The 18,998-nt window shown below is 39.0% G+C and overlaps 1 long non-coding RNA gene across 2 annotated transcripts in view; it reads left to right on the forward strand.

Annotated features, from left to right (window-relative positions):
* Positions 1-18,998, forward strand: part of LOC133235194 (uncharacterized) — a 569,966-nt gene that overhangs the window by 32,907 nt on the left and 518,061 nt on the right. For both annotated transcript variants that reach the window (XR_009732469.1, XR_009732470.1), the window contains exon 3: positions 12,742-12,835. This is a non-coding gene — a long non-coding RNA (uncharacterized LOC133235194). The remainder of the gene's footprint in view (positions 1-12,741; positions 12,836-18,998) is intronic.

The raw sequence follows: 18,998 nt of genomic DNA on the forward strand, positions 1-18,998 counted from the left end.
TTAGTTTGGGTTTCTGGGTGTGTCTGCTGGTGATGTCTTTGGGCAGATGGTCTGTTTTTGAGTGAGGCAACTATTTGAGCTCTGAGGATGGGGATGAGGGGTGTGCCACTAGCTGAGAACGTCTGGATAAGACTGCTGGCCTGGTTCCCTTCCCATGTGAGGTTTTAGGACAATTTCTGTGGTTGCTTGAGTTCTCTGGTCAGGCTTACTACATGGTCAGGACTGGGTACTACAGTCAGTAGCTGATGGGACTATAACTTATTAATAGCTTCTGTTCACTGGCAACAGGCCAGGGCTCAGGGCCTGTAGAGATGTACAGTTTGTGGGCCTGATTCTAGCCTGGTCAGATGTTGCCACCGATTTTGCTCTGCAGACAAGGGAAGTCACGGGTTGTGCTCTGTGTTCAATTGCCACTATATGTAGGGCTGTTGAATGGGCTATTCAACTCCGGGTGTGCTCTGGTTAGATTCTCTGGTCAGACAGCTGAAGGCTGTATTCAGTAATGAACAAGGCTACAAATTAAATTCCCTGTCTGGGTGCAGTGAAAGAAGCAGCTCTAAAACTGGTAAAGCTTTTTGTTGTCTTAACTTAAGCCATCGCACATCTCATGTTCCCAGGCTAAGGAGGTCCCCTGGCTTTGCTCTACAAACTATTGGTTCCCTCTGCCCTTCTCTCAGCTTAAGCACCACAGGCACATTACAACCTCTAGGACTTGTCGCTTGCCGTCCTGGTCAGATGTGGGCCTGCCCTTCTGGACAGAAGACTCTCTCCACAATAGGTGGAGGTATGACCCAGCACCTTGCCTGAGTTTGGGAAGCTGGGATCTAGGATAGAAAAAATTTCTCCTTAGAGGACTCAAATCAGCAGATCTGCATCCTGTCAAGCTCCCTGGCCAGAGTCCACCCCCAGCTTATTTGTGCAGGTAAGCAAAGCTGCCAGTTGGGATTACTATTAATACTTGGGCACGACACATGTGAACTTGGTCTGACAAGATCCTTGTGCTGGTTGTTGCAAGCCCTTCCCCACTTCTCTGTCACAATCAGATTCACAGTATTTGAGCCCCATAGATTCCTCTATGATTTCTGTGGTAAAATCAGAGTAGAGTTCTACTGTGAGAAATCAGAGTAGAGTTCCCCATAAAGTGACCCACAGTGCTTTGGAAAGCTAGTGTTCCACCCCCCTCCCCCCGCCCCCCGCCCCTCCCACCTCTAACTCCTGGTTCTCTTTTCCCACTGGAGGAACTGGAAACTGATGGGAGACCTCTCTGTATGGTGCTGCCCTGCCCTGGAGAAGGGGCAATGTGGTCAACATGCAGATACTTCTCTCGCCCTTCTAATGCAGTCTGCCTTGATGGCTGAGGTGCAGGGGGTACTTCAGACTCAGCACTGTGTTCTGGGATTCTCTTACTGGTGTTTTGATCTTGAATAGATGTGCGTGTTCTTGTCAGGGAGAAGAAATGACCTGTATTTTGCCATTTAGTCCATATACAGTTTTTTTATTATAAGCTTTTTATCATTACATAAAAAAGAAACTAGTGTGAAATTTAAGTGAATTGGCTTTAATGGCAACTCATAATTTTTCTCTATCACTAAGTATACTGTTTAACTTGCCAACTTTTTTCTCCATAATAACTAGACTTTTCCAGTGAAGAAAGTAGTGCAGTAACTTATATTTTGACTCAGATTCCTTGTTGTTGTCCAGTCACTAAGCCGTGTCCAGCTCTTTGCGACCCCATGGACTGCAGCACACCAGGATTCCCTGACCTTCACTATCTCCCAGAGTTTGCTCAGACTCATGTGCATTGAGTTGGGGATGCCATCTAACCATCTAATCCTCTGTCACCCCCTCTCTTTATTTGAGTAACTATTCCAAAAGCATTTCCTGTTATTGGAGCTATTCCATTTGACCACAGTCATATACAAAATTTAAATTCCAAATCACATGTGTTGACAATGTTGAGAATTTAGAAGTTTATACAGTTCAGAACTAGTTGTGTTTATCAGCAGTGTAGCTGGAAAGTAATCATAAATATACTACAAAAAATTGCCATGTTAACAGTGAAAATTACTAGTTATATTTGTTCTAAAAACTGAGCTTCTATATCATTAGCCAGTGCCTGGCTATGCTGGGCTATTGTTGTTATTGAAAAGTAGTTTTTGAGCTACTTTCTTTGCCCTAGATTCACCTACATTTCCAATAAAACATTTTTGTGTTTTTTTAGTCTTAGCAATCTGAGTGCTACATAAAAAAAGGCTTAAAAGCACTCATATTTATATGTGAGATATTGAGCATCTGCTTCTATTAACTTTTTAATTCAGCACCCTTTCTTTCAAAAAATTATTTGGCTCTGAGCTTATTTCTTTTTGATTTATATATAAGATCCACTTGAGTTTTGACCAGTCAACTTGTCTCCACAAATAACACATTATGATTTTAGTATTTTACCCTCAATTATGACTACACAAAATCATAATATAAATTAGTTAATATACATATGTTAAATATAATATAAAGTGGTTAATATACATACCTTGTATATTAACTAAAGTTAATATAATAACTTTAATAAATTTAATAGCTTTAATAAATTAATAACTTTAATAAAGTTAATAGCTTTAATAAAATTAATAACTTTAATAAAGTTAATTTGTAATATAAATTAGTTAATATACATACCTTGCATATTAACTAAAGTCAATATACAAGGTATCATATTTCTAATAGAGTTGGTACAAATTTGTTTGGTCCTCATTTACTTGGAGTAGACTTCACTGTTATCACTTGATTTACTGTTGCTGCTGTATGCATAAAAATGAGTGTCTCTTCTGGAAAAAATATTTCAGTGAGGTTTGTCTTGGCATATGTAAGTTAGAGTTAAAATAATTTTATGTCTTAATTTAGCTTATTAAAGTATAATTTAAAAATAAGATTAATCTAAAATCGTAACAATTATAAAAATATTATAACAAGTTTTAAAAATAAGTACCTGCATTTTATCAGATTTTTATTCCCTTGTGGGTTATAGGTGACAAATTCATTAGAAATATCACATATTTCAAGGTCTTATTGTGTGCTTAACTAGCATGCAGTTTAGGCCCCATGCTGCTCACCACTGAGTATGACAGCATCCAAACTTGTTTATACCTTATTTATCAAAATGAGCCCACTGATCCCATGCTAGGATGTTGTGGCAATGTCAAAGTGTTTAGTAAGTTTCTAAACTCTCACTATCATATTCTATAGTTATCTTGTCAAGGACCAATAACAAACTACTGGTTCACAGACCACACTTTGAGTAATGCTGGCCAGGCAGATATTAATGGGCTACAATAATACCAACTAATGTATATTAAATTTTTATGCCAGGCTCTTTGGCAAGCAGTTTACATGTTTGTCTCATTTAATCCGTACCATACCTCATTAAGATACAGATAGTGTTGTCATTTCTACTTTACAGATAACAAAAATAAGGCTCAGAGTAGTTTAGTAAATTTCCAAGGTCGTAAAGTCTTCGCAGGTGGACCTGGCATTTAAGCCCAGGCCTGTAGACTCCAGAACTTGAGCTCTCAATCTCTAACTCAAATGCCATAAAGCAGGGGTCTCCAAGCTCCAGGATCTAATGCCTGATGATCTGAGATGGAGTTAATGTAATAATAGTAGAAATAAAGCACACAATAAATGTGATATGTTTGAATCATCCCCAAACCATCCCATTCCCAACCCCACCACTCCCCTGGGCCCCTCATGCCCCTCTTCCTTCTCCCCCCAATCCCTCCCTGCAGCCGTGGAAAAATTATCTTCCACAAAACCGGTCTCTGGTGCCAAAAAGGTGGGGGACTGCTGCCATAAAGTATTGTCTTCGGCCTTATAGGGTGAGTTACAGTGGAAAACATGAGAAACTAGGTTCTGCTCTTAGTTTTGGTGCAACCTAGTAGTTGTATGGCCTTTGTCAAATCATTTTATCTCTGGGCTTTGGTTTTTCTATCTGTGAAATGGGGAAGGTAGAGACATCAATTATATGCTCTGTAGGCGGTGGTGTGCTGGAGGCAGTTATACTATCTCAGAAGAGCCAATTGTTAAACTTATAGGTATTTTTTTAGCTGGATTGATGTCATCTTGGTAGCTTGAAACTGACCATCATGATAGTACTTAAACCATGGAAATCAGCCAACACTGTAAATTAGGGCTTTCTCTTGGTTGTTAAACATTTACTAGCCCACAATGGCACCCCACTCCAGTACTGTTGCTCGGAAAATCCCATGGATGGAGGAGCCTGGTAGGCCACAGTCCATGGGGTTGCTAAGAGTCAGACATGACTTCACTTTCACTTTCACTTTCCACTTTCATGCATTAGAGAAGGAAATGGCAACCCACTCCAGTGTTCTTGCCTGGAGAATCCCAGGGACAGAGAAGACTGGTAGGCTGCAGTCCATGGGGTCGCACAGAGTTGGCACGACTGAAGCGACTTAGCAGCAGCAGCAGCAGCAGCACAATAGCACTGCTTTTAGGACTCTTCAAGTTAATTCCATATATTTTCAATCTTACTATCAATAAGGAAGCAACTCCTTTGTCTCTTTATCTTGGATGGTTAGCACAGTAGATGGGTATCTAGTACATATTGGATGATGATGATGATGAAATCACCACATCTATACCTTAAAACTTTGGATGGGCCCTGCTGGAAGGTACTTCCCTGGAAATAGTGGTCCCTCAGGGGAAGTTCTTCCTATGGCTCCAGTGACCTGTGTATTGGCCTAATTTTTAGTGGAGATACTTTAACACTGCTTATAGCTTTCTTTTGCAATCCAACTGGCCTTTATCACATTATTATGCTGAGTGGGAAAGTATAACACAGAAATGGTACATATGAAGTCATTATCCTTTATGCTAGTTTCATTGAGTTCTGGATTTAAAGAACATTAGTGGTTTTCATTTTTAGCTCATTGCAAGGCCCTCCTGTGTTGGTCTAGTCTCCTTTACTAACTTGGATAGAATCCCTGCTGTTCTATCTCCAAATTTTTTTTCCCTCCAGTTTCCCCTGTCTCTCTAATTAGCTCTTGGTCTCTCTATTGCTTTAACTCATACCCCATAGCTGTTTTCCTATAGCTAATCCTCATTTTCATGTTCTCTCTTAAACAGTCTTTCTCCTTAGATCCCAAGAGTTACAACTGGTTCTTAATGTAATGTTTGGCATACTACTTTAGTGTATTGGGTTGGCCAAAAAGTTTGTTCTTTTTTTTTTAAATTAAGATGGAAAATCCTGAAGGAACTTTTTGGCCAACCCAGTATTAATGATGTAACTGATGAGGTAATGGAAAGAATACCAGGCTTTTGGTAAGGGGGACCTAGATATTTTGCTTTTGCTTTTTTTCTTTAACCATTTGAAATTTTTTCCATTTATCAAATGATGCAGTTAGATTATATTGTGATTCCCAAACCTGCCTGTGCCTCAGTATCACCCAAGGAATTTGATTAAAATATAGATGGCCTGTCTCACCTTACTCTAGAACTAATGTGTCTCTTTTGGGGTTGAGGGACAGAGAATGATGTGGAGAGTTTATTCTTTTCTATATAATGGGTGGTAGAAATAGAGTTTCAGACAGTTTCCACAGAGAAAGAGTTTCTTCTTTCATTTCCTTCTTGTAATGGAAACAAATAGGATTACAACCAAGTATTGGTGGAATGTTCTACTGATATTATACTCAAAAATTCTCATTTATCATTGTAAAATAAGTAGTTATGTTTTTAATGTAATAGCAGTGTTTATGGAAATCAGTTAAACATTTCTTGTTTGGTGAGTCACCTAATGTCTTTTCTGGTTATTGAAGGTGGATTCCTGGTCAGTGAAATCCCCCAGGGGTCTTGAGATCTGAGAGAAATTACTGTCATATGCTTGTACCCATGAACTACTTAGATGTCATGAGAATCAGGGTTCAATTTTTTTTTTTTTTAGTTGTGTAAGATAGAGACATGGTGAAATGAAACTGATTTGGGAAATTAGCTTCCTGGGAGTTCTTAAAATAGACAGATTCTCTTCAGATACTAGGATATGAGCAGAAATAAGCCAATGTGATTTTTTCTGTTCTTGTTCCCAAACTCCAGCTTCTGCTACTTCTGAACTTTGCACCATAGTTGCTGGCAAGGTGACACTTGCTGATTTCAGCAATTAGAGCATTTGTGCAGGGTACAATGTTGATTGTACACCTGACCAACATTTTGCCCTTACTTCTTCCTGAGAGAATTCTGACTTTGTCTGAATATCCAGACAAAGCTCCCCAGAGCTTTGTGCTTTAGAGGTCGTTGGTCTCAGCAGTAGTTAGAGCAGGCACATTCTGTTTAGACTGAGCCAGTCATGGTGATTCCAAGTGGACCACATGCTAGTGATTGGTTTAGAGGTGATAAATGATTTGTTTTGGACAATAAGATGTGAGGGAAGGTCTGCTGGGGTGGAAGTAGGGAGTTTTGGGAAAAGTTTTCTTGTTTTTATGAAGGATACACCAGAAGAGACCATTCATTTTCAACTCTTCACATTATTTTGTTTGTATATTTTGTCTGGAGCTACCTCCTCTTTTACCACCAGTCTAAGGATAAGTTAATGCAGAGGAGAGAGGAAGCAAGATAATCACAGGGAAGTGGAGCTGGAGTCCCAGTCATATAACCTCTGAAATTGCTCTAACTCTGAATTTCCCCACATAAGAAACAATACATATTATTTCAACAAGTTGAGTCTGTCTGTACTTGCAGATGAAGTCATTCTGACACCTACATCTCTCCTGTCTGTTATTCTACCATGGTTATAGGCTCTTTTTCTAATCATTCATAGCACAGACTGAGGCCAGAATATAATGAAAAGGATGTGCAGTGTGGAGAATAATTTTCAACTACTCATTATGCAGATCAAACCTGGGGTCTCTCCCTAGATGCAGTGGACACAGAGATGTGACATCCAAGAACTCTGATGGGCAGTGCTTGCCCCAGAGAGCCCCACCAGGTTGGTCGGGGCCTTATTAGGCCTGCATCACAGTGGAACTTCTTGTTTTGTCCTATCTAGCCTTCCGGTGCTTCCTTTCACTGACGTTCTTTCCTAATAAACACCTTGCCCCCTCCCTCAGTATCTGCTTCTGGAGAACCCAGCCTGTGATTCCAGGCCAGCTTGCTGTTCCCTTCTGTCCTGTCTCTATGTGGCCAGGAGCACCTCATCTCCCACAGTCATTCCCGATTGCTTTGAACCTTGGTGTCCAGGTAAATGGGCCAGGAAGTTTTTGGAAGAAATATCCAACTTTAGGAAAAACTTCTCCCCAGGATGTTTTATAGTGGGGTAGTCAGTTTTTTTCAGGGGAAACTCCATTCCAATACACAGGGGACAGAGTCTTGATGCATAGCTCCAAAAAGACAATCACAAAGTAGTCTGAAATTCATAAATATATTGTCTGGTTTATACAGTCTTATCCATCATTGTTTTTTTAACCATACTTGATGAGTTCAGGTGAACTGTTAATCTTCTGAACCTCAGCTTTCTCATTCATTGAATAAAAATAACCATCCACCTCACAGAAATTGTAGTTAAATAATAATTATGTATGAAGAGGACCTAGGACAGTATTGACTATAGTATGCTCTCAATAGATGTTAGATTTTTTTTTCTGTTTTAACTCCTGCCTTTTCCCCTTATGTATTTTGTATTTTGGTGAAGTTGAAATGAACATCTAGGGCAATCTTGAAGGAAAAAAAAATAAATGTGATCTCATTAAATGTGTATATAGTTGCTCCTTGGTATTACATATAGGAACTCATGTAACATGCAGTCTCTTTTGGCTTCTTTTGTTTAGCATAGTATATTCTTTATTTAGTTATTTTTGGCTGTGCTGGGTTCTTGTTGTTTTGGGTAGGCTTTCCCTTGTTGCAGTGAGTGGGGGACTACTCTCCATTGGGGTGCGTGGGTTTCTCACTATGGTGGCTTCTCTTCTTGCTGAGCACAGGTTCCAGGCGTGTGTGCTTCAGCAGTTGCAGTACATGGGTTCATTAGTAGGCTCCTGGGCTTCAATAGTTGCAGCTTGTGGGCTCAAGAGCGTGGGGTCAGTAGTTGTGGTGCACAGACTTAGTTGCCCCGAGGCAGCGGGATCTTCCTGGACCAGGGATCAATCCTGTGTCTCCTGCAATTGGCAGGCAAATTCTTATTCACCGCACCACGAGGGAAGTCCTAGTATATGTTTCCAAAGTTTATCCTTGTTGTAGTATGTATGTATCAGTACTAAATTCCTTTTTATTCCAGAATATTATTCCATTCTATGAATATAACATGTTTTGTCATATCCATTTATCAGTTGTTAGACATTGAATTGTTTCTGTTTTTGAGTCTATTTTGAATAATGCTGTTATGAACATTCTTCGTGCATAAGTCTTTGTGTAGATGTATATTTTCATTTGTCTTTCACCCAGGAGTGGAATTACTGCTTCATATGGTAAATTTATATTTACTGTTCAAAGAAACTACCAAACTGCTTCTCAAAGTGGTTGCACTATTTCCTATATTTATTACCTTTGATTTTTGGAGTTGTTTTAAGATTAGTTGTCTGTTGTCTATTAAGAAACAGAAAGTTGTTAACCACAGTATAAAGTAATTATGTAGCAGACACTCTGATATGATACCCAGATTCTCCTTTAGGACTGAAAGATCTATTCCTCTACCTTCTAGAAGTGCTGCTAGCTGACAGTCCTCAGGTGTGTCAGCCCTCTCCAGAAACTGCCCTTGGCTAATCCAGAAACAACTGACCATCGGTCACCTTGTCCAGGGTCATGGCTGCTTCCAAAGGGCAGAATGTATCCAATGACTAGTTGATATGAGTCATATCACTGTCTTTTTGCCCCTTCTGAGGGGGCCATCCAGTTTCAGGGTTCTCTGGGGAGCTGATGGAGGCCCTTGTTGAGACCGCATTACTGCCCCATCCCCTGTCTTCTTTCTTCCCTTCCTCCAGAAGGAGGATTGTTACTCAGACTACTCTCTAGTAAACATTGTGCACATTATTCTGTATCTGTCCATCTGAATTGGTTCTTGGAGGAAACCAGTCTTGAAAACAACGAATTTCTACCTTTTAAATATATAGATTACATTTTTACTTGTCTTATTAGGTATATCCCTCTGTTGACAAGAATCAAAGTATCTTGTTGAAGCCTAAAGCTACGTTCTAATCCCTGCATAGAAATCAGCTTCTGTTATCTCAGTGTCTACCAAGAGAGGGCAGTGACATGCTAGTTAAACTAGCAGAACTGTGCTGAGAATAAAGCAGTTTGATTATCACAGAAATTCCCAGTACTTTGTTCTCCAAAATAAAAAAATATATATATTTTGCTGACTCTTCCTATATATTGAGAGATCTGTAGGATATATTAGGAATAACTTCATTTAAAATGCTCTAAATAAAGCAGAATTCCAATGAGTTCCCTTTTTTAAAGGACATTTCTAAGCACAGACTGCGGTTTTAATTTTTAATTAATTAATGCTTCATTTGAAGCATTTGAACAAAGTGGATTATTCTTAAAATATAGTTATGGATGACTTATAAAATCATATACTGTTAGACTCCAGGGTTTCTTCAGTTCAGTCTCCCTATTTTGTAGGTAGAAATACATGGTGTCAAAGACTTGGTGCGGTTAGTTCAAGAGTACCAAGGAGAACCATGACTAAAATTTGGTCAGCGTTTTTTCTCTATACCTTACTCCTCTTCCTCTCTTGTAGGACTTTGGTTATTTATAGTTTTTCAGGGAGTCAAAAACACTCATTCATAAAGAAAAACACTACAGAAATTCCCCTGAATGGGATTAGTGATGGGTATTAATGTCAGAGAATTAGGCTGACTATGATATTTTCAGTGACTGAGTTTGGCATGTTCCAGGATTTGTTTTCTCTCTTTGCATTGCTAGTCATTTAAAATATTACTCTTACCAATAGCTGATAATTAGCATAATTAGTTCAGTCAGATCTAATTGGCCAGTTACTATTTTGGATGATTTGGTTTTACTTTGTAGTACCCAAAACTCTTCTCTTGGTGAAATTATGTTGTTTAAGAATATAGAACTCTCTGGGAAAGTTCGTAACAAAGTAAAAATCAAATAACCATCTTTGTTAATATCAATATTAAGTTTTCTAACCTCTTTGCTTGGTAAAAGCAGGAAATATCCTGCACCAGACCTGACTAAGTTTTTAACACTAGTTATATTTAGGGAGCTTCCCACATACTGGTGTCCTTTGTTAAAATCGGAGGCAAAGTTCAGTGCCATTTATTTTTTGATGATCTTGCCGTGAATTAAAATTCTCCTAACACTCAATTCTCTTTGTCTCTGTAAACATGTACCCTTGTTGTGACAGAATCCTAAAGAATTACAATGTGTAATTATAAATGCATTGCTTATTCAATGGTTTAAGTTTTCCATCTCTTTATCATGTGTTTTGAATTTTAGTGGTGTGTGTGTTTGAGAACAGAGAAAGATGAGAGAGAGAGAGAGACAGATAGACAAGAAAGGAAGGGACCATTTCTTTGCTGGTCTCTTTGCTTGTTTTCTTTTCTTCTGTATTGAGACCTGTGGTCCCTTTGTCACCGCAGAGTTGGTTATGCTTCAGTTATTGTTTCAATACTGAGGTGTCTTTTTAAGGAGCCCAAAGCCATCTTCACATCTTCAGTTGAGCACCAATTTAGCTTTTCCAGTGGTCCAGCTCTGACCTCTAATTTGTCATTGGTTTTTCCTGAACTTTGAGTAAATGATCTAACTATTCTGAGCCTCAGTCTCTTGTACATGACATGTGTTAAGAATACCCAACTCACAGTTTCAGTGTGCAATGGTAGCTATGAAATATTTAACACACAACACTCAGTCAATATGTGGTATCATTACTTCACTGTAAGAGCTTCACCTTCAAAAATTTCCTGCTTAACTGTTAGTTGCATGGAGTGTAGAGAAACTAGAACAGCTTATGTTATTATATGAGCTCTTTGTTTCCCACTCCATCCCCAAATGGGTGGAATTCTAATAGGGTCAAACAGCAGGGATGCATGTCTGGTAGAATTTCAGGCATCAACCAATCAAATGCAAGAGTCTGATGGAGTGTCTTTGTTAGGTTTCTCATGGCTTCCAAAATTATTCCACATGAGGAGTTTTCCTCTTTTGCCTTTGGGCATGACTGTTGAATTTTGGGAAACTTGAATTTTTGATTGTCAGGATGACTACTTCATTCATTGTTTCTTTCTCATGCTTCAGGCCTTTACTCTCTTCTCCCCTATTAATCGTGGTGCCCTATCTTTTGCATATATCAACTAATTTGAAACACGGTACTTTAAAAGATTGCTTTGTATTTGCATGTATCTACTAGATATCTTTTAATTATGATGCATGACTAAAATTTTATTTATATATTTAAAGCTTGAAAATTTCAATGCTGTAGTTCCAATACTTTGATAAGTGTGTGTTGCTAAAAAACAGACTAGTTAAGCGTCAGATTTCTAAAATACTATCTTGTAATTCTTTCATTTTTTTTAATAAAAATATTATTTAACTGCTTAAAAATAAACTGGGAAGATTTAAAATATTTTGTCTTTTTATGAAATGCTATAATCTGGGGGTAGATACTGAGAATTTACTTACTGTGAGAATACTTACTGTGAGAATTTAGATAACATTTGTGAAAAAGTGTCTTGCAAGCTATAAAGTGTTATTTATATGAGGAATCCTTATTGCCAAAGAAACTGACAACCAGACTTGAAGTCACTGTTATAAATAATAATAGGAATTTTAGAGAAATAAAAATATGGCTCACAAGTTTAATCTCTTGGTTCAGGTTTGGCTGTGTGCGTGCTAAGTTGTTTCAGTTGTGTCTGACTCCTTGCGACCCTATGGACCGTAGCCCACCAGGCTCCTCTGTCCATGGGACTTCCCAGACAAGAATACCAGAATGGGTAGCCATTTCCTCCTTGAGGGGATCTTCCTGACCCAAGGACTGAACTCATGTCTCCTGCGTCTCCTGCATTGTTGGTGGATTCTTTACCACTAGTGCCACCTGGGAAGCCCCCAGTGTTTGGCTACATTGTCTTTAAGATAATCAGTCTTGCAGTCTCTGAAAACACAAGCAGAAATTCAAAAGTAAAACAAAAAAATTAACACAGAGATGCCCATGTTTCCATCAGATGCAGAGGACATGTTTTTGTCCTATTTATTAAGTGATGAGAGTTGGGGTCAGATGTGTTACAAATTACTACTGTAATGATGTCTGATATTGGTTAAGTATCTCTTTTATAGTCTGAGAGTCAGGGTGCTCCTTCTCTGACATACCCCTTTTATTTACAATGAGCCTATTTTCTGATGATATACTTTTAAATAGTATCCATTTTATCACCCAATTAATCAAGGTTGATAGAAAACCTAAATGGAATGTTATTTTTCTCAAAAGAAAAGCACTTTAAAGGTAGTGAAAGGGCAGCTGATTTAGATGTTTGCAAGTCATATCTACGGATAAATAAAATATGTGCCTTTCCATCCTGTCTTCCCTTTAGTAAAGTGTTCTGATGTGTTAAATTACAAAAACACTTAATGGCTTATGAAATTCTCATTACCCCAAACCCCTTTTCCCTTAATTGTTAGTGTGGTAATGCGTGATGGCAAGAAACAGACTCTGGCGTTTTGAAGAGGCATAGTACTAATGCTATGGCTTGTGGCAGCTCTTTTATTAAAAGTCTCACTGTTCCTTTCCAGTGACTCCCTAATTAGCTCAGGCTCTGGCCCAGAGGACTGTGCATGGCTGTATTTAACTGCCTGGAAAGTGGCTCTGAAAAGATGCTGGCTCAGCGTAAGTAACTGGGTTGTATCCTGGCTGCCTTTTGGGTGAGAGCTTTATTTTTAACTCTACTCCCTGTTTCAGATGATTGCTAAAGTTAGACTATAGTGAGGAGAACTTGGTTTCATTCCTAGACCTTTGCTTCCTACTTGGTAGTGCTCATAGCCATTTTGTTCTTCTCTTTTGCCACTAAGAGGTGGAAGTAAAATGATAGGCTTCTCTGGAAAAGGTTATGTGCACAGTACTTAAGATTTGCTATGTGTTTCTCTGTCTATAGCTCTTGCAGGAACAACTCTGTCTTCTTTTATTCAGGTCTTCTATCACTGAATGATATAATAAATAAATAAAACAATACAAAACAAAACAAGCAATTCAGTTGCAATTTCAGGGTGGGAAAGAGGCTATAAATATATGGAAAAGAGCACATCCTTGCCCACTAAGAGTGTGTATCTAAGTATAATATAAGGTAGACTGAAATAAGGGTCAGAGAGGAGAATTAATGTTAATAATATACTTTAACTCAAGAGAGCTAAATAAGGGGATCAGGGAATGTTTCCTGGAAAATGTGTTGTGTGTGTGAAGTTTTTAAGAATGAAAAGGGTTTTCTAGGCAAAGAGTAGATTGGGGGTATCTCCCAGTCATGAACTGAGAAGAGCCATGGCAGGGCTTGGTGACCAGCACTGATGAATGTGGCATATATGCTTGGATATACTAGCAGACAAAGCTAGAGAGTCAAGGAGGGTCTTGAATCTGCTAGCTAAGGAATTTTAATATTTTATAGTACTGGATTTTTATAGTACTGGATCTCTCCCAATCGTATTTGAAATCTGTTGAAATATTTCTGTATTTGTTTTTTGAAAAACATTATATACCTATTACTTGAATTACTTTGGAGTCATGCTTTTGGTTTCAAAACAATACATTTTAGTGAAGCAGAAATCATTTGGAAGACATATCCATGACGTCATTTGTCTTATTTAGTCATCTCCAGAAGGAGTGACTTAAACTGATCAAATGAGGTAATATACATGGACACTTTAAAAAGAATAATGTCAAATGGTAGATTCTATTATTCTAAAGAAAACCCTTGACCTTTATATTATCATATCTACATTTATTTAAAACTTAGCATTGTTATTCTTTTCCTTTATTCCACACCCTCCACCTTCATTAAAGAATAAAGACAATATAATAACATTAAAGAAAATTTGGAAACAGAAAGGAAAATATACGCACAAGTCCCCTCCTCTCATTGAGCTACTTCTCTCACTATAGTCCTGGGTTAGAGCAAAGTTGCATTTTGGCTGTTTTTGCCAGGCTGGCTGGTATTTGTTCTCTTTTTATCTTGAGTATCATTCTGACTTTCCTGAAGAAACAAGCTACTCTTGGACCACATGGTTGGTGTGAGACTGACCTTTTGCTTTGTCTGAGAGGATCATGGCATGGCCACATGGCAGTTGCATCATTCTAGTTATGATGATTGGTTTAGGGATGGACGTGTGGTCAAGCTAGGGCTTTCCTGATAGCTCAGTTGGTAAAGAATCCACCTGCAATGCAGGAGACCTGGGTTTGATCCCTGGATTGGGAAGATCCCCTGGAGGAGGGAAAGGCTATCCACTCCAGTATTCTGGCCTGGAGAATTTCATGGACTGTATAGACCTTGGGGTCACAAGGAGTCGGACATGACTGAACGACTTTCACTTACATGTGGTCAAGCTACGCTATTCAGAATCACAGACTCAATTCTGTGACTTTTGTTAGAACTTTTGGAAAAGAAGCATGCTTTTTCCCTGAAGTTTGCTGAGATAATAGAATATAAGCCTAAAGCTACCCGAAGTCATCTTGCTACCACTTGAGTAAGAATGGGGCCAACTTGGGGGAAAACAGAACCAAGAGCCAGAGAGAAAGAGAAAGTGTTTTCTGATGGCACTGCTTAAGAAGCAGCCATGCCAGGAATTGCATTACAGTCATGGATATTTTTTAGGTGTGTCTGCCAATAATTTTCTTTTTTGCTTTGGCCACTTTGAACTGTATTTCTGTCATTGATGAACAAACAGAGAAATACCGGAGGTGTTAGAGTTTGAACTCAGAGGAAGAAGATTATCAGTGGGAGCTGTAGTGGTCTGGGAAATCAAAATGTTGGCAATGGCATTTATAAAGCTTTGAAGGATGGCTTGGATTACATTGTTTTATTAGACACAGCCTCTCCATCATGCTCTGGGGTTTGTGCTGAGTAGTATGCACCCTCCTACCTGGCCCAGGGATGACACACTTCCATGTACCCTCAAGGTCAGTTTTTAGGAAAGGAGGGACAGCCACCCCGCCTTTGTGCTGTCTGCTTGGCATGAGACATGGCTTAGACCTACTTCAGCTTATAGTAGCTCTGTGTGCACAGAGAGGATTGGAGATGACATCAGTTTTGGCCATTTTGATAAGAGAGACAGACCATGTTATATACTTGGTTTCTCCCTTTGTTCTCATCCCAGAATATTTTTCCTGGTGAATCTAGCTGAAATGAATATCAAGGTCAGCTAGAAAGAACAACCTGTAGGCTGTGTACAGAGATGGAGTGGGATACTTGCTCTGAACCTTTAGAACCAAACAGTAGAAACGTCTCCTGTCATCCCCTGTCTCTGTGCATCAGGGCTCAAGTGCCAGCAGCACAGGCACTAACTGTGGCGCCTTTGGAAGAAGTCTTTGTGTGTCGCTGAGGCTATTCTTCTCCTGCACCCTGTAAGGGGAAGCAGGAGTGAAAGTGGACAGATTTTCTGAGCAGGCTTAAGCTCTGATGTCCTTCACGCTGCTGACTTTGGCATCTCTCTTGCCGTCGAGCTGTGATTGCAATCATCATCTCGGCAGGCATATCACAGCTCCAGTTAGACTGCAGATGGTTTACACCCAAGCCAACAGAAAATGTGCATAATCCACGGGCTAACAGATCCTCACAAATCCTCCAGAGACAGCAGGACATGCAACCCATGCCCAAGCTGCTTTCATTTCTGCAAATTCCAAACTGGTTAGACAGTGAAGGATCAAAAGCAGGCATTTAGGTAACAGTAAAGAGGTAGGCTGATTATGTAGTGGAGTGGCTTTGCATTTTAAACTGAATTTATCTCTTTCTCTCTTTCACTTACTTGTCCTTTTATCTAGTTCTGAATCCCAAACCAAATGTTACTACTCCAGTAAGTTCTAGTTAAACAGAATGTTTCTCTTTTTTCTCTTTTCTTTCCTGTCCTCACCTCTCCTCTTTCCCTACCCTCTCTTTCTTTTCTGTGCATGTTATTGATTCCACTCTTATGGGAAAATTACATTAAAAACAAACAAACAAACACTAAAGCAGTCAAGGCAGGCTGGTACAGAGGGAAGATCAACAAATGTCTTTTTCTCCTAGCTTCATCTTTATGTTCTGTGGACCTTAGTTTCCAAATCTATACAATATAAAGCTAGGAACACTATATTATTTTGTTACCATTGTTCTAACAAATGATCACAAACTTAGTAACTTAATACAAATTTATTATCTTACCGTTCTGTAGGTAAGAAGTCTAATACAAGTCTCTTGAGCTAAAGTCAAGGTGATAGCAAGGTTTCATTCTTTTCTGGAGGTTCTAGGGGAGAATCTGTTACCTTACCTTTTCCATCTTCTAGAAGCCACTGCCTTCTTCAGTTTGTTGCCCTTTTCTTTCTTCCTCAAAGCCAGCAGGTCAGATCCTCATGTCCTATCTCTCTGACCTACCCTTTGGCCTTCCTCTTCTATTTTTAAGGACTCATGTGATTAGGTTGAGTCCACCGGGATGATCCTAGATAATCCGCCTGTTTCAAGCTTCTTAATCTTAATCACATCTGCAGAGTCCCTTCTGCCCTGTAAGGTAACATAGTCACAGATTTTAAAGAATCTATCTGCAATGTAGGAGACCTGGGTTAGAATTCTGTGTTGGGAAGATCTCCTGAAGAAGGGAATGGCTGCTGCTGCTGTCACTTCAGTCGTGTCCAACTCTGTGCGACCCCATAGACGGCAGCCCACCAGGCTCCCCCGTCCCTGGGATTCTCCAGTCAAGAACACTGGAGTTGGTTGCCATTTCCTTCTCCAATGCGGGAAAGTGAAAAGTGAAAGTGAAGTCACTCAGTCGTGTCCGACCCTCAGCGACCCCATGGACTGCAGCCTACCAGGCTCCTCCGTCCATGGGATTTTCCAGGCAAGAGTACTGGAGTGGGTGCCATTGCCTTCTCCGATTATTCTGCTTACGTGTTAGTGGATCCCTAAGTCTCTATACATATTGAATTCTCTTTGTGGAAGCTTCCTGTCTTCCCATCTTGTCCTAAAGATCAAGACTATGATCTAAATCTAACTCAAGTTCAACTCAATCTCTGATAACCAAACTGATAATTGATAGGGCAATTTAGGTTCATCATCATGCAAGTTAGCTTATGTGTTTTAAAAATGTCTGTTTAATTGAAAATTTTTAAATTGGAAATTTCACATAAAAAGACAAATTTCCAGCTTCTCTCAAAGGAGCAACAACACCACCACCAGCAGCAAAATAGGAGAATTTGATAACACTAGGCTTTTTTTTTTTTTTTTTTTATCCTTCACATGACAGCCCTTAACCAGAATTGAGTAGTGCCTATTGGTTATCTTCTTCAGACAGGCATTTTGTAGTTTGGTCTCTATGTGAGCATTTGAATTTTCTAGCTCTGTTCTAGCCCTTCTATTTCTTTAGCCCTACTATACAACTGCTCTTCACCCTGATGATCGAAAAGTACTGCACATGCCTGGAGTTATAAATTATACTTTATCCACTAATTATTGAACTAGGCAAACAGATTACTGTATTTTATCTCTTTCATTTTTTTTTTCTGGTTCAAAAACAATACATCTATTATGGCATTTGAGAAAACTTTCTAAATCACCACAACTATACCTCCTCCCTTAAGGATTTCAGTTAATTGAGGTTTTCAATATTATTGGCTTCCTTCTGTTTATAAAAGAAAAATGAAAAATGGTAACTGTCTTTTGTAGGTAGTAATTAATGGGTTGCTTTAATAGCCTCCATTTTGAAAATGTGTTTTCCAGCTTTCCAAAGTGCGGGTGATACTTTTATAATATAAAAATATTTAGTGGAAGTTATTCATTTCATAAACATCCTTTTGCCACTATGTTTTGTGCTGCTACTACTGAGCTCTAGGCAAAGAGAATTGAATGGAAAATTATTCATTGCTTGGTATTTTGAGACTTGCAATTCCCTTCCTAGATTATTCAAGGCCAGTTATAACCCAAAAGGCAAGGTGCTGAGATTTATTGATAGAAAAAAATAAAATAAAACAAGCAAACCACAGTCCCCAAAAGTCACATATCCCACATCGAATCCAAATATTACTGTGATGAAAAAGCAGAAACATGTAAATAATTCGCATCTGAGACTTTAATTCTGTATTGAATGATGTCCATTCTGAAGGAGATCAGCCCTGGGATTTCTTTGGAAGGAATGATGCTAAAGCTGAAACTCCAGTCCTTTGGCCACCTCATGAGAAGAGTTGACTCATTGGAAAAGACTGATGCTGGGAGGGATTGGGGGCAGGAGGAGAAGGGGACGACAGAGGATGAGATGGCTGGATGGCATCACTGACTCGATGGAGGTGAGTCTGAGTGAACTCCGGGAGTTGGTGATGGACAGAGAGGCCTGGCGTGCTGCGATTCATGGGGTCGCAAAGAGTTGGACACGACTGAGAGACTGATCTGATCTGATCTGATATCATCTTAAGCAATTATATACTCAAAAGCTATCTTTTTGCCTTCTGAAATATGTAGATCAAATGGGGTGCTCTTCATTTAAATTCAAACTGTGATAGTTGTGAAAGTTCAGGAGTAATGGAAAGAAACTTTGCTAGAGATAAGCAATGTTCATTCTCAGTTTTTTGAAGGAAACATAAAAGTTGGAATGTAAACCAAGAATTAGTTACATAAATTGAACTTACGTCTTAAAAAGCTTTCTAACAGTGCCTTTTTTTCTTACACTACATCTTATTGAACAGGTAAAATTTAGCTGGATCTTAAAAAATTTGAACCTTTATGGAAAGGTACATAATTAAGTCAAATTGGTGATGAATTAGGTTGAAAGTTAGGTGATATAAATCAAATGTTCCCTAATTCTGGTTTCAGAAGAGCAAGGAGCCA

The sequence above is a fragment of the Bos javanicus genome, chromosome 22 (assembly GCF_032452875.1).
Source record: "Bos javanicus breed banteng chromosome 22, ARS-OSU_banteng_1.0, whole genome shotgun sequence".
In the NCBI taxonomy this organism is placed as follows: Eukaryota; Metazoa; Chordata; class Mammalia; order Artiodactyla; family Bovidae; genus Bos; species Bos javanicus.